Source organism: Procambarus clarkii, chromosome 17, assembly GCF_040958095.1.
Source record: "Procambarus clarkii isolate CNS0578487 chromosome 17, FALCON_Pclarkii_2.0, whole genome shotgun sequence".
NCBI lineage: Eukaryota > Metazoa > Arthropoda > Malacostraca > Decapoda > Cambaridae > Procambarus > Procambarus clarkii.
Genome location: NC_091166.1, coordinates 14,624,811 through 14,640,599, shown reverse-complemented (window position 1 = coordinate 14,640,599; position 15,789 = coordinate 14,624,811). Strand labels below are relative to the sequence as shown.

Genomic DNA, 15,789 nt, shown 5'->3' with positions numbered 1-15,789 from the left:
TATATATTTTTCTTGTTCTTTTAATGGTATAAAAAAGTCTTGGGGGGTCATATGAGTAAGGTCCACTACTTCATCCTGCCCATTGGTAATTTTAACCAAAGTTCCTCCTGGTTCACATGCAGTTAATCTATTTGTAGTTGCGTTATAAAGACCTGGTAGGTAGGATTTACACTTCCATCGATCTTCTTCAAATGAATACTGTAGAAAACCCCATACTGGGTCACAGAATTTCTCTTCTGGTTGTTTCCAAAGACAGTATGTGCATCCTGGTTTGAGGATTCCACCTCCATAATAATATTTTATATTGCTAGTAGAAGATGATATAGGTATTACGACCTTTTCTAAATAACGTCCACATTTACGGCCCCCAAGTTTTTGACAAATTTGATTGTCATGTGACTGAGAACTATCTACTTTTAAAATCATTCCCTTACATTTATTGATTTTAATGTCATTATTGTTATCATATTCATTATAATTTAGCCAACCTTGTAGATCAATAAATTCGTGTCTTTCTTCAAATGCAATTTCTTCAGCTTCAAGTCCCTCTTTAATACTTTGACGTAAAAAAACTATGAATGTAAAAACGATCAGTAATATAAAGAAAATTAAAAAATAGAAAAAAAAGGATAAAAACTATAACCGGAATTTGAAGAAAATACTGGTATGTCGAAGAAATCGTTTTTGGTTTTTATTTAAGAGAAAATTTAGGAGTTTCTCAGTTGAAACTCTTTTATTACAATTTGTGGAATAACAGTGAAAACGATGACGATGAATATAAAGTCTACCTGAAGGTGTACGAGATTTACCACGAACTTCATGAAAAGGACAAAAAATATTACATTGCCATTTTTGGTTCATTGCTAAGAGTTTATTATATGGCTCCTTACATAATAATTCAGCACATTTTTGTGTAATTATCTCTGAGTTTTTTTTTTTAAATTGTTAAATTTTTGGTTGATGCAGCGATCGTTTTAAAACCAACCTAGGACGACTAATTACATTTCCTCCTCCTCCTCCTAAACTATTATTATTATTATTATTATTATTATTATTATTATTATTATTATTAATAATTATTTCAAAAATATTTTTTCTAGTGGATAAGTGTCCCTGTTTAATTTCATTGATACTAGTAAATTCTATTGAAGTCTCAATACATCGATATATGAATGAAACACTCGCCATATTGGTACATGATCCTTATTACTAAACAATAGAGAGAGAGAAAAGCTTACAAGATAATATAAAGGATATTGTAGAATCAGAGAACCTATATATGTCAGAAGTAAAATATTTTTTAAAGACAAAGTAAGTTATCGTGCAAATATGATCGGCGCACGACACTGAATTCTGCCAGGCCAACTACAACAGTATTTTCTTCAAATTCTTGTTACCAATTTTCATATTTTTTTTTAATATTCTATAATTTTCTTTATATTGCTGATCCTTTGTACATACATAAGTCTTTTAAGAGGGACTGGAAGCTGAATCCTCCTATTATTATTTATTATTGAAACTTGACATAATGGCTGACGAGCCTTATTACCAAAAGAGAGTATGACAAAAGTTTACAGATATTATAAAGTATATTGAAGAATCAGAGAACTTAATTATAGCTGTACCATCAGAAGTAAAACAATTTGAAGAGCTGTTAAATTCTTGGGTATTATATTTACCTAATCTCCGAAATGTTGTGGTAAAGAGAGGAAATTGTAATAAGTGTTGGTACCAAAGTGAGAATAAAAAAACACTCACTATTTTTAGGTCACCTTTCGAAATAATTATGAAGCAAAATGATATAAAAGTTAGCTCTTCGTTTCTTATGAAAGATGTAATATTATTATTAGTAGAAGCTATTCAAAAAGAAAAGAGAAATATCCATGTATATTGGGATTAATTAATAACAAATATGATAAATTTATATACATTTTTTATAAACATTAAATTTAATTTAAATTTCAAATAACATTAAGTATTATATCAAATTTTGGAATATAAAAACCATTAACTAATTTCAAATATATTTCATTGGAAAATATTTCACATTCATTATTATAGAATAAATTTAGAATATTGTTATATGTTACATTTGAATTTTTATGTTTATTTATAATATCCCAAACTTTTAAAATATGAAATTCCGTCTTATCAATATATAACGGATCTATTTGTAGATAAAAATGAATTTCTTCAGTATTTTCAAGCAATTCACTCATTTTTTTAATATTTATTAAAAAAGACATGATTATTCAGTGCTATTCCAAGGAGTATAACTTCAACTAAATTAATGTGAAACATCAACTTAAACTAAAATTTCAAATGATGATATTAACATTCAGTGATTATTTAAGACACCAGCTAGCTCTAGTAGCCAATGTGATGAACCAATTGGCTTATAATGTCAGGTGTGAATAATTTCCTGAGAACGGTTTGTAGAGTGATACACAGCCTATCAGGTGGTTCCAGTTCCTTAATTGCTTCGCCATATCTCTGGGCATCTTCTTTTCTTATTTTTTTGTGTGTAGAAAGATAGGTCGACATAAATGACGACGACAAGGGCGGCGTTGAGGAACTTTTGTCATCTACAAACGAAATGAAACAAATAAATAACTAAGTTGTGTGTTAGTCATTATTTGTTTGGTAATTGAAGGGGCTGGGCCGGGTTAAGTCTTAGAGAATAAGGAGGAGAAGGAGGAGGAGGAGGAGGAGGAGGAGGATGGGAAGGAGGAGGAAAAGGACGAGAAGGAGGGGGAGAAGGAGGAGGAGGAGGAGGAGAAGGAGGAGGAGGAGGAAGAGGAGGAGGAGGAGAAGGAGAAGAAGGAGGAGAAGGAAAAGGAGAAGGAGTGGGGATTGGGAACTTTTAAAAGTCATAGAAATTGTACAGGAAAATTTATCTAGATAACTAATTGGAGGAGGAGAAGGAGAATGAGAATGAGATGGTGGGTGTGTTGTGGCAAGGAAGGAAGATTGATCTAGAGAAATTAGAGGAGGAGAGTAAGTAGGAGTCCAATTAAAATCTTCATCCGTCATTTTTTTTTTCCATATTTTCAGTTTCCAGTAACTCGGAAAAGGACATGCTTCTTTTCCTTGTATCCTGAATTTCAGAATCTGGATCTATAAAAAAAAATAAAAAATAAATAAATAACCAGCTATGGCTAGGAAAATCTTTTGCTCTGATTTTTCATTTTATAGCCACCACATCTGTCCTGAGTTTCGGACAAGGAACTCGGCAGTTATACACTTGAATTGATCCTATGAAGTATGTATGATCATCACCATTCTGTATCGCAAAGACTACAAGACTATGGCTAATAATATCTTATCTCTGTGAATGGCTTCCAGGGTCACGGCACCTTAAAAACAGAAAAGACTTGCAACTCACCTTTTACTTTACTGGAGAAATCTCTTGCTAAACCCTTAGAGAGGGGATTTATAGTAGGGACCCCATGGTCCATATTGTTGGGTGTAGCAGGGACACACTGATGTGTGTGGAACCTCGAGTCCTTTAATATTTATACCCTGACAGGATGGGACTCTCCCGGATGGAGGCAGGGGGGTGGGGGAATTCCGTTGAGACCACTAGAACGCACAACACCACCCTGACACATCGAAATAATACTCTTACCTTTTAAAAAAATGAATACAATTTCACGAAAGATATTTCTTCTTGTTTTGTTATCAGTACGAGTAATAGTTAGTCACAATCCCCATTTATATACTGAATGTGCAGTCAACGAAAATGGAAAAAGATTGACAATATTTGAAGATTCAATTAAATTTTGGTTTGTAAGAAATAACCTAAATTTTATAATATCTATTTATTACGATAGAAATTTAAATGAACTATTAGGATATAATAATACAGAACAACATAAATGGTTAAATGCAGAGTTAAAATTTGGGAATGTTTCACAACTATTTATATTAAATAAATTTCAATTACCAATGAAAAGACGACTGAATCAAAACACAACAAGTAAATTAATAGGAAGATTTGTAATATTTAGCCATATCAATATTCTTCTAGGTTGCCCTCAAGGCTGGCCATACAGAAAATTATCATCATCAATGAAATATGATTTACAAATTGCTGCCTCAGGTAACGAAGAGGAATATCTTATTCTGACGCCCTTAGCAGATACCTATGTTAAGTTTTTAATAGATGGTCAAAGAAAGACACTATGTTTGGATCACAGTCATTCACAAGTAAAGGTTGTGAATAATGTTAATAAATTATCAGAAAAGTGTGATACCTTAAATAGAATGTCGTCTGTTGTTATCAAATTTGTGTACGATGAGAATAATATTAAAATATTGGATGAACAAGATAGCATTCTTGACAATATAACAACATATAATAATAAGACTCGTCCTATACTTAAAGTTCTTCGAGAAGATTTAAATGGGACACTCTATATAGCACAGTGTATTGGTAATTGTAAAAAAAGTATTGATTCGCATGCTATTACCTATATGCATCAATATTTGTTTGTTTTGAGTATAATAATAATTTTAATTTCAGTAAGTTTAATAATTATTCAATTATATTATATTATATGTGTTAAAAGTAAAAAAAAAAAAAAAAAGGCAGGAAGAAATAGGAGAGTATATTTCATACGAACTTCCCGAACCACTTTAAACTAAATTTATGTTAATAAACATCAACATCCCATCAAAAACTTAAACTATTTCTTTATCAATGTCTAATGTATCAAAAAATGCCCCAAACCCAAAACCCAAAACAACCATTGGAATTTAAAACACAATTCTTGAGATAATCCAACATGATTTGATTGATGTGTATAGTTAATCTGGTATACTAATAACGGTGTTTCCTCTTTGAAAAGAAACGATCTAGTACTACTTACTATCGGATATATATAGCAAATATCTTCATTTTTACTAAAAGTTTGGCTTGAAATGAAAGAATTCAACAATGTTAACTTAATAGGAAGTGCACACTGGTTGTTTTCTACTTTACGTATTTCTACTCTACTTATTCCTTTAAAGAGTAGAATTTCTTTAGTATGTTGAATACCACGATTCAAATGACAAATTATTCTTCCCTCTAATGTTTCCAAAGGGTTATTTAATTTAATCTTAACCGTGGCCATTTTACATTCATATATTTTACATCCTATATAGTATTTATTAGGATCTGGAAAAGTTTCGTATAATAAGCGTCCCTCTGTTTCTTCATTTATATCTACATTTATAGTTAATTTTGGATATAAGAAATAAGAGTATGTATAACATGCACCACATGTTATTGAAAATGAAATATTATAAACAGTTGGGATCATTACTATTTCTTTAAATAATTTTGTTTTTGATTGTTGATGTCTTGTTTGCCATGTAGGATGGAATGGGTCATTTATAAATGTCATGTATGGAGTTTTAATAGATAATGGAGCCCATGGAATTATAGAATGAGCAAAACAAACAGAAGTAATTTTTCTTACGGCCAATATTAATAATAATACTAATAATTGATTCCAATCCATTACCTTAATTTATAGGATTAATGACTTTGATTTTCTTGGTCGCACACTTCTTTATATATATATATTTTGGGAGGATATTGCTCCTGTTTATTATGCAAATCGAACCTTAAATAGTTGGCTTTATTGATGTGTGTTATTAAACCAAAACAACCGTATACCCCAAAAACGGAAAACAGCAAGTAATTATTAATTATTATTATATACGTTTATGTTTTGGGGGCTTTGATGTTCTGCCGGATCAATTTTAATGTTTTTAAAAGTATAATAAAGGCTCGATTAAGTCCAGGTGGGGCATTCAGGGTTAAATAAACTTTTTCTCATTTGTTCAATCTCGTGTTGTCCTTTGCCTGGTTGGCACTGATGATAACATAGCTAATTCTACCTGTTAACAGGTATTGGATTTTTTTTTTTATATTTATTCATTATAAAAGGATATAGATATTTTTTATTAGGTAAGATTACAATTATGATTTCAATCCATACCCCTAAAATGAAACTTGCCAGCTACATAATTGGTCAAGCAAGAGGATCAGCTGCCATTTGTGGAGAATATGCCTCTGCTACATTAGGCGTGTTGAACAATTATAAAGATATTAAAATATATTGCCTCATTGGGAAGGACTGGCTTGTTGATAAACTTTCAAACTTCATTCCCATCGAATATTCAGGTTATACACCTGTAAAAAATGAAAAAAACAAAAAAAGGAGGGTTCATAGCAATTGCTGAATTAATACATCCGGAAGATGTACCAGTATTGATATACTTTATTGAGACTCCGTCAATACGAGTATTGCTACCTAAAAACTACATTACATGGAAAGAACAAATTACATCAAAGTTCACAGTTGCAAATGGTACCCTCGACAATGGAGAACCTCCCAACTTTTCCGATATTGTTGGGAGATTTTATGAAGAAGTAATAAAAACTATGGATACTGATGTCGAAAGATGTGGAATTTTTCCTTCATTTAAAACAGATCAAAAAGTTTGTAAATTGTATCCAGTAGATCTAAGGTTGACATTTATTCATCCCCGTTTTGAAATTAAAAGGAAACGAAAAATCTGTGAGTGGTTTAATGAAGATGAGTATAATATTCCATTTCTTTCAATATTCGAGAGATTAAAAATACCTGACCTTTGTAATGCTTCTTCAACGACATTACATGAAAGGGAAGGTACTGCAAAGAAAACTATAAAATGTAAATTACAAGGCAAGAAAATTCCCATTGGTCTCTGTGTACCTTCGCTAATATTATACAAATTTGGTTATAAAAGGGCTGAAATATTGAAAGAGCCTATAACCTTAGGCGTAATGGCTTTAGGAACCAGTAATCAGAATATGGACGAAAAAACTTATGTCATGGGAGCCTTAAAGAAAAGATGTAGTTGTACTCGCAGGAGGAGTGGGCAAATAAATAAGTATCCACAGTATGTAAAGTGTTATGAGCCAGTTGGTCTCGTATATGAGTCTCAGATATTTGATAGATTCAGTCATAACCTAATTGATGGTTATATAATATCAAATAATGATGACCAATACTTATTCAGCCCATATGTCTGTCTTGGGTTACTGACTCGAAATATCAAAATCCTTCCTGTCATATATACACATTTGCTATTCCCCAGAGGAAACGTTTTTGTAATTCAGAAGTCTGATGTAATCTGGTGTGTTCTCGGAAATTGCAAAGTGGCTCCTCCAAATACTATAGTTAATTGTATGAATGACCTCTAATTTTTTATAGGCTTTAGGGGACGTCGCACTTGGCCTACAACTTTCATGTTTGTTTAAGTTAATTTGTTTATATTTGAGTTAAAACGAATTAACTTAAATAAACTAACACAACAAGAAAATCACTCTGCCTTATTAGGCAAATGGGGTCTTTTTTGCATAGTGGCTGAGAAGTACGTTCTATGCCAGAGAACAAACGTCTCGGCCTACTGTGCAAGAAAGACCCCATTTACCTAATAAGGCTGAGTTCATTAGATTATTTTTAGTCTCCTCACCTGTGTTCTATACTCTGTCAGAATCGATCAAAATAACAGTTTGTGAACTGGTAATAAATAATAAGCCCAAATACAAAATATAATTCTTTACTGAAGAGTATTTAAACCAAACCAACCATATATATATTGAAAAACGAGCGAAACGGCGTTTAACTTTTTGGTGCTATGAGTTTTTACATAAATTTTCATTATGCCGGCATTTTTTGGTACATTTTTGATTATTTCTTTTGCAAATACATCTATGATTTAAACAAAATAAAAGTTTACAGTGGCATACTAATTGTTTCAAGTGCCTATTATCACTGAGAAAGTAATTTGATTGTCTACGAACAATCTCATGAAGCCCAAGTTGTTGATTCTTATTAATTTCGTTTGGCATTATTCTTTCGATTGTTTTATCAAAATCGTTTCTTGATAGATATTGGTTAATTGTTCCAAATTTTGTAGCTACACGATATAAATCTCTTTCATTGTCTATTTCGATGATAATTCCACTGATTGTTCGCATTCCTGTTTTGTTTTCCCTATCTTCTTTAGGTATTATCACATTAACAGTATCATATAGGCTAACAGGTGTTACATTTGCCGATGACAATTGTAACATTTTTGAGGCATTAGTTATCTGACGCTCATAAACTTTGCTTCTAATAGTTCCTAAATTTTCAATATGTAAATTATATGAATCGTTATTTACTTCAGAATTATTATTATCATTAGATTTACCATCTTCTAAATTACATAATCTTCTATTTATTATTACTTTAGGCGACAGCACAATACCAGGTGATGATGGTGTTGGTGGTGATAATATAGGGGGTAATGAAGGTGGCGGTATTTGTGGCAGGGATAATATGGAAGTAGAGGCAGTTGTAGCACCAGCAGCAACAGTAACAGTAACCTCCTCAACCTCATCAAAAATTATTTCTTCCATGTCTGGCAACGGTGAAGAAATCTGACGCAGCAGCAGACTTGATGATGACAGGGAATACTGCAATTATATAAAAAAAAAAAAAAATTAGTATACAGAAATTAATTGAGGACTCTTGTTTTCCAAGGTTGAACTGAAAACAAAACCAATAAATATTAAGGAATTTTACCTTTGCTTCTTTGCCTCTTTTTTCTTCATCCTCTTTGTCTTCTTCTTCTTCTTCTTCTTCTTCATTGTCATCATAGTGACAGTTATTGAACAATTGGCTATATATTGAGGGCGAAAGACGAATCTTCATAACTATTGGCGGTTCTATACCAAAAACTGCCTTGTAAGGCGATATGCCAATTCCACGTGAATATGCTGTGTTTTTGGTGAATTGCACAAAGGTAAGTCCAGCTGACCAATCTCGCGTTTGATTCTCACACATCCAACTGCCAAGCATTTTGATTACATCCCCATTCGCACGTTCAATGCTCCCTTGGCTTTGTGGATGACGAGGTTTACTATTAATGAGGAGCATGTTGGGCCACATTTCGTTTTTTAGCTCTTGAATGACCTCTGCCACAAATTCATGGCCGTTATCGCTCTGCAGAACTCGTGGGGCTCCCAAGAGAGCAAATATATCGAGTAAGTGGCGTGCCACTTCAATCACCCGTTTACTGCGAAGAGCTCGTAAAACAGAAAACTTTGTTAAATGATCCTGATAATGTAAAATATATTTATACACACATCCTCCTTCTTTTTGCATATTTATTAAGTCCATTTGTCCTCGCTCCGCAAAACTGGTCGATACAATGGGCCGTATTACCCCCTTTTTTCGTCGAGGAAGTCGTTTCAAATTGCATATGTGGCAGAGTGAAATAAAGAGTTTCACCGATTGTTGAGTGACGTTAGCGATAGTTTTACTTGCTTCAAAATAAGTTCTTTTTTCTCCTCCGTGACAAACTGCTCTGTGTGCATCATAAATCGTATCATACAATTGCCCTTGATGTATGAAACGACGACACATCCGGCCAGGATCAGCTGTTGTTGTTCCTGTTGTTGTTGTTGTTGTTGTTGTTACAGCCGTAGTAGAATGACGATTGTCACTGGTCAGTTTACGCTTGGTCCCCCGCTTCATTCTTCGTTCAGTTTCGTCGATGGTTACTAAGACGTCATCCCCAAATAGATTTTTGACATCATATCGAGACAATAGATCATATTCATGAGATGTCTTTGTAGTCAGTTTTAATTTAGCATTTTTGACTTCCTCGATGTATTGGGCTAATTTTTCTCGAGTGAAAATTTTCCGGCTTCCATGCCCACCTTTTTCCAACATTTGGCTAATTTTTAATTCAAATTCCTTTTTTGTATCACCTCTTCTTCTCTCTCACACCCTTCATTAACTTTTTGTCCCAAAGGTAAAGACGTGGATGATGAAGGTAATGGTTCTTCATCAACACTAGTATTGTTATTATCACTTCTTTCTTGTTGTTTCTGTCCACATGTTAATGGAGAGGAAATTGTAGGTGTGTCCTCCATGCTGGAGCAAAATCGACTGACTCTAATATTAACCCTCACACGCTGAATATTTTATATTGACCAATCACTGGCAGGCTTTCTTGGTTAAGCTGGTAGTTTACAGTTTGTGCTTATTTGACTAAATTATTCCTGTAAGACAACACAAACATTGTTGTTACATTCTAGGTCAATTATTTCAAGTTTCCGTTAAAATGTCAGTGTCATCAATATCTAGCAAAATTATTATAATACTTTGCCTAATGGGCAGAGTGCACTTATTGTATGTGGAAAAAAAAAAAAAAAAAAAAAAAGGAACTAGACTAAAATTTAATTTATTGACTATCATCAATTCAATGTGTGTGTTGCGAGTTACAAACAAAAAATCAGTGTAGCATCATACCCTCCCTGAGAGAGTGAAATATCATCAGTTCAATGTGTGTTGCTGGTTACGAACCAAAAAAATTCAGTGTAGCATCATACCCTCCCTGAAAGGATGGAGGGAGGTGTTAAACAATGATAGGGTTAATTACCAATGTTTGAATGTGGTTTGGGGAAGTTGGTTGACGGTTAGCCAATTTCCTTAACTCTCAAAACTTAGCTGATGTTCTTCTTTATGTTAACGACCACTTGTATATCTTCCTTAAGTATGTTAACTATAGCCTGAAGTGCATCCTGCTGCCATTTTAGGTATTGTGATATATCCTGCACTTTGTCAACAACCAGTCCATACCGTTGAGCTCGCGGAAAACTACCAGGCTTTATAGACTGAGCCATTAGTTCATTCAAACATCCCTTGAGGTCCTGCAGCTGCATATACAAGTTTTCTAATCGCAGTCGAATCTGATCCTCTATTTCTTCTAGTGGTAGATTTTTTTTCCTTTCAACCTCTTGTGCTGACACCAATTTTAGAACTCGGGGCATTATATTTGTCTGTTTCAACTTAAAATTCTGAATGGTAACTTTAATTGTCGTCTGCATACAACTTAATTGTCTTATTTCATCCATAATATTCTTCATACTATTATGAATTTTATTGCCATATTCTTCTTGATACTTGAACTGTTTCTGTAATTCCTGAAATCCCACTTTTACAACAGGTATCAATTTCTTTGGGTCAGGATTTTTTTGCTTGCCCAGTTCCCACAATGCTGGATCAATTCCTATAAACAATAAATAATTTATTTTAATTTTTAATTCCACAAATGTAGGTACAATAAAAAAATACCCCGTAATATCTTCACTTTTGTCATTATGTCACGATAAGTAGATGTATTGGTCATATCAAAATCATTTACCTCTTTGCGGTGTATCAAGATATTTCTTCATTTGTTGTTCAGTTAAAGTCAACATTGGAATAATCTGTTCAATAAACAAATTCTGAAACAGAAAAAGTAGGCATTTTTGTCTCTGTCTGGCTATCTACCTGCCTGTCTATCAAAAAACGTTCCATTAATAATGTCCCTTTTAAGCTAATTTGATTATTTAAGCCAACCTGATATCAAATCCCATTAAATAGATTGGTGCAAGCTATAATAAGGCTTACTTAGGCTTACCTTAAAAATTGGATTGTATGATGCTCTTAACATATGACTAAAGGTGTCAGTGGTAGATGCACGTTGAATCTCTCCTAGAAGGTATAATATAATATAGAGCAGTTTGCATAATACCATACTTGAAATCATTTTTTATGATAATTATTATTAGGGAAAACATTATAAAATCTTTAAAATTCTTTTACCATTAGGAAAAACTTGCTGAATGTAAAATCTGAAGTTCGTTTTGTTTGGTACTTCAGCAGCAAAAATTTCATTAACAACAATTTCATTACCTCCGAATAATAGACTCAATGCTGAAATAACTTCCTGTTTGTAGGCCCTGGAAGAATAAAAAAAAATAAAAAAAACATTTTTTAATGTTCCCGGATCCTAGTCATATTTAACACTGAAAAATTATTAGAATATTATACAAGTATATGATTATTAATTACTTACTCCACTTCTGAAAGGCCCCTTCCAATTATAATTTGCACAATACCATCTTCATTACGATAATTGGGAATTTTTGTATAGCAAACTACTTTGAAACGACAATATGGATTTTCAGATGTGAACTCTACAGGTGACATATTGGACGAATAATAACCTGGAATAAAATTCATAAAATTATACTTTATTTTAATTATATACATTTTACAATATTATAAACAACTAGTCAAATCTACTAAGTTTTCCATAATGGTTTTCTCACTACCTCATCGAAAAAAAATAAAATCCACATATTTACCTTTACCAAACCCCCAAAAAGCTTGAAGTTGATTCCACTTTCGCAAGACCTCATCATTTTCATTATTGAAGTAGGAAGGAGCACAGATTGCAATATGTAATGCCATTGATGATGAGCCCGGTTGTTGGTGAAGCATCTGAAACTGATGATTGCCCCTATTTGATTCGACCAGTGAAATAAAAACAATGTTCATCGAATCCTCACACATTATGGTGAAACCATTTAACACACCATCTCACCAAATGACCTACAACAGATCACAATTGCCTTATGTTTGTAAATATATATTAATTTAACTAGTCAGTGGTATGAAGAAAACATTCAATAAAACATATCACTAACAAGTACAAATCAATAAATATCCAGCGACAGGCCTCCGTTGCAGAAATAGGAAAGCGTCTTTTCTTCACAGAAGTTCGTTTGTCAAATATTATGGAAAAAACAAAACAAAAAAAAAAACACTTCAATCAATATCATAATGCGCTTCTGTTGATAGGTCGAATTAAAAATTTTAACAATAATATATATCCAGCAGATAACATTGAGTTAACAACCACACTTCTTTTTGGCAAGACGAAACTTTATAGTTGATCTGGTGGTTTTCAGTCTATGACAAGCAGACAACCCACAATCATCATTAACACATGAAGACACATGTGTATGCAAGAGGGTTGAATATAAGATTAACACCGAACAATGTGGATGTCTAGGAACTACTACATGATGACGAACCCGGCGAAACATTAGACAAATCGGGGTACAAGTTTTTTTTTGACATGATGCACTGTGGACAAATTCATACAGCAACACATCGGTTCCATCGTGGTTAGCAAACCATTCTAATATTTGTAATAAACTTTGAGTATTAATTTCACAATAACGTTGTTTTTTTTATATAGTCTCAGGCATTATATTAGCCAACTTTCTCAAAGCCACATTTTCATCATTGGAATGGATATGGTTTTCTATTTTAACAATAATAGACTTGCTAGTTGAAGTAGTATCTTTTTTCTCTTTTATCTTCTTCTCTTCGGCTCCCTCACTGATATCGCTAATATCATCCTAGAAAGATTAGATTTCATCACAAATGCACCTGAGACATTATTTATTTATTTATTATAATATAGTGTCCAAAGCTTCATCATGCTTATCATAAAATAACTTTTAGGTACTTACACCACAAGATTCCTTGGATAGCTCCATTACACAGTAGCCCATATTACTACTGAACAGGATTCTGGCATACTGGTTGACTGGACTGGATACAGAGGCTCTTATATATTGTATCACCGGCATATTGCATGGAACTTAATGTAATGATTCATTTCTCTCTTTGAATTATATTCATTGGTGAATATAAAATAGAAAAGTTGATTCAATGGCGATAACCAAACTTGGTGTTTACATCGGACGATAGTAGCACTGCTTGGTAATCATGTGATATGTTGATATTTTATAAAGAAGATTATGGTTTTGTTATTATGTCCATAATTACATACCTCATATTTTGTAGTCTTGTAATTAATGGAAAGAGAGAATGTAAGGTATTTAATTCATTATTCATCAAGTCAAAATAAAAATATGATAAGTAAAATAGTAAAATATAATAGATATATATTTTTATTTTAATATTAAATTATTTATATTCTATATAAAAAAAACATGTTCTATTCCATCCATCAACTAATTAACTCAAAGTCTGAATCTAATGTAAAAACACTGTATTGATCTGAATTCATTACACCATATTTTTGATATTCACTTACTTTTTTTTCAAAAAAATTAGTTTTCCCTTCTAATGAGATATTTTCCATAAAGTCAAATGGATTTTCTACATTATAAAGTTTCTTAAAACCGAGTTCAAAGAGAAGTCGGTCAGCCAAAAATTCTATATACTTCCCCATTAGATCACAGTTCATACCAATAAGTTTGATTGGCAAGGCATCTGTTAAAAATTCTTGTTCAATCTTCACAGCATTATCAATGATAGAATATACATATTTCTGATCAGGCTTATTAATCAAGTACTTAAATATCAAGCAAGCAAAATCTGTGTGTAACCCTTCATCTCTAGAAATCAGTTCATTACTGAAGGTTAGACCTGGCATTAAACCACGTTTTTTTAACCAAAATATTGCAGCAAATGAACCACTAAAGAAAATACCCTCTACTGCAGCAAAGGCAACAATGCGTTCGGCATATGTTGCCGTTCTATTGGTAATCCACCTTAGAGCCCAATCAGCTTTTTTCTTAACAGCTGGCAGCGTTTCAATAGCATTAAATAATCTGTTCTGCTCCTGTAAATCTTTTATGTATGTATTAATAAGTAAACTGTACATTTCATTGTGAATATTTTCCATGGCAATCTGAAAACCATAAAAACACCTCACTTCTGGTATTTGTACTTCTTGGCAGAAACGTTCAACAAGATTTTCATTGACGATACCATCTGATGCGGCAAAAAATGCTAGAACATGTGAAATGAAGTGACGTTCCTCTTCATTAAGTTTCTGTTCCCAATCTACAATATCCTTTGACAAGTCTACTTCTTCAACTGTCCAAAATGATGCTAGTGCCTTCTTATACATTTTAAAGATATCATGATTTTTAATTGGGAACAATGTAAAACGTCCTGGATATTTAATCAAAAAGGGTTCAATCATCTGAAAAAAATATATAAATAAATAAATAAAATATTTATTTTAACATTGTGTTCACTATCATAGCATAATAAACGAATGAAATTGAATTTTGAGTAAAAAAGAGATTAATTTACTACGTACATGTTCTTCCATCCTATATTTTATGTAAACTAAAATAGGTACACATACATATATATATATATATATATATATATATATATATATATATATATATATATATATATATATATATATATATATACATACATATACATACACACACACATATATATTCTTTTCTTTGACACGCTTCCCAATGAGCAGTATCCATTATAACACCAGGCAGTAATACTTCCTATGTTTTGAAGGCATGCCAATTGAACCTGATTGTGACTCACTGCTGCGTTTGTTGCTATTTACTTCAGTAACAGTATATTCACTCTCTGGGAGAACTTCAGAAGGGTATATAGGGGGTATTTCATTGTTCCAAGTATCAAGTAGATTTGCTCTCAATTTTTCTGAATTGATACTCCCTATATCTTCTGTTAAAATATTTAAAGATTTTAAATGAATAATACTAATGTCTGCAAATTCATATGAAAGATACTTATTTACCAATACATAATTTCGTTCCCAGTCATTCATACTTAAAATAATCTTAACATCTTCAAAAAGTTTTAAATTAAAGTTTTCCACTTTATTTATTGAGGGCCAAGTAATTGAAGCACTTTTTATAATAATTATTTCAGATAATTATCACTTTATAATTATCTGAAAATGATAAAAAAAAAATAGTTCTTTGTATATTATAAGCTCATAAATATATAAAGATGTGTTGATACAAGAGTAGAATGAATAATTTGTTCCACAAGAACAAATCTACATACCTTATTTTTTATATAATTATCTTTTTAGTAATAA

At 32.1% G+C, this 15,789-nt stretch overlaps 1 pseudogene; it reads right to left on the bottom strand.

The window, feature by feature from the left end:
• Positions 1 to 13,926: 13,926 nt before the first annotated feature.
• On the bottom strand, positions 13,927 to 14,877 carry LOC123747955 (ribonucleoside-diphosphate reductase subunit M2 pseudogene; annotated as a pseudogene).
• Between the last annotated feature and the right edge of the window lie 912 nt (positions 14,878 to 15,789).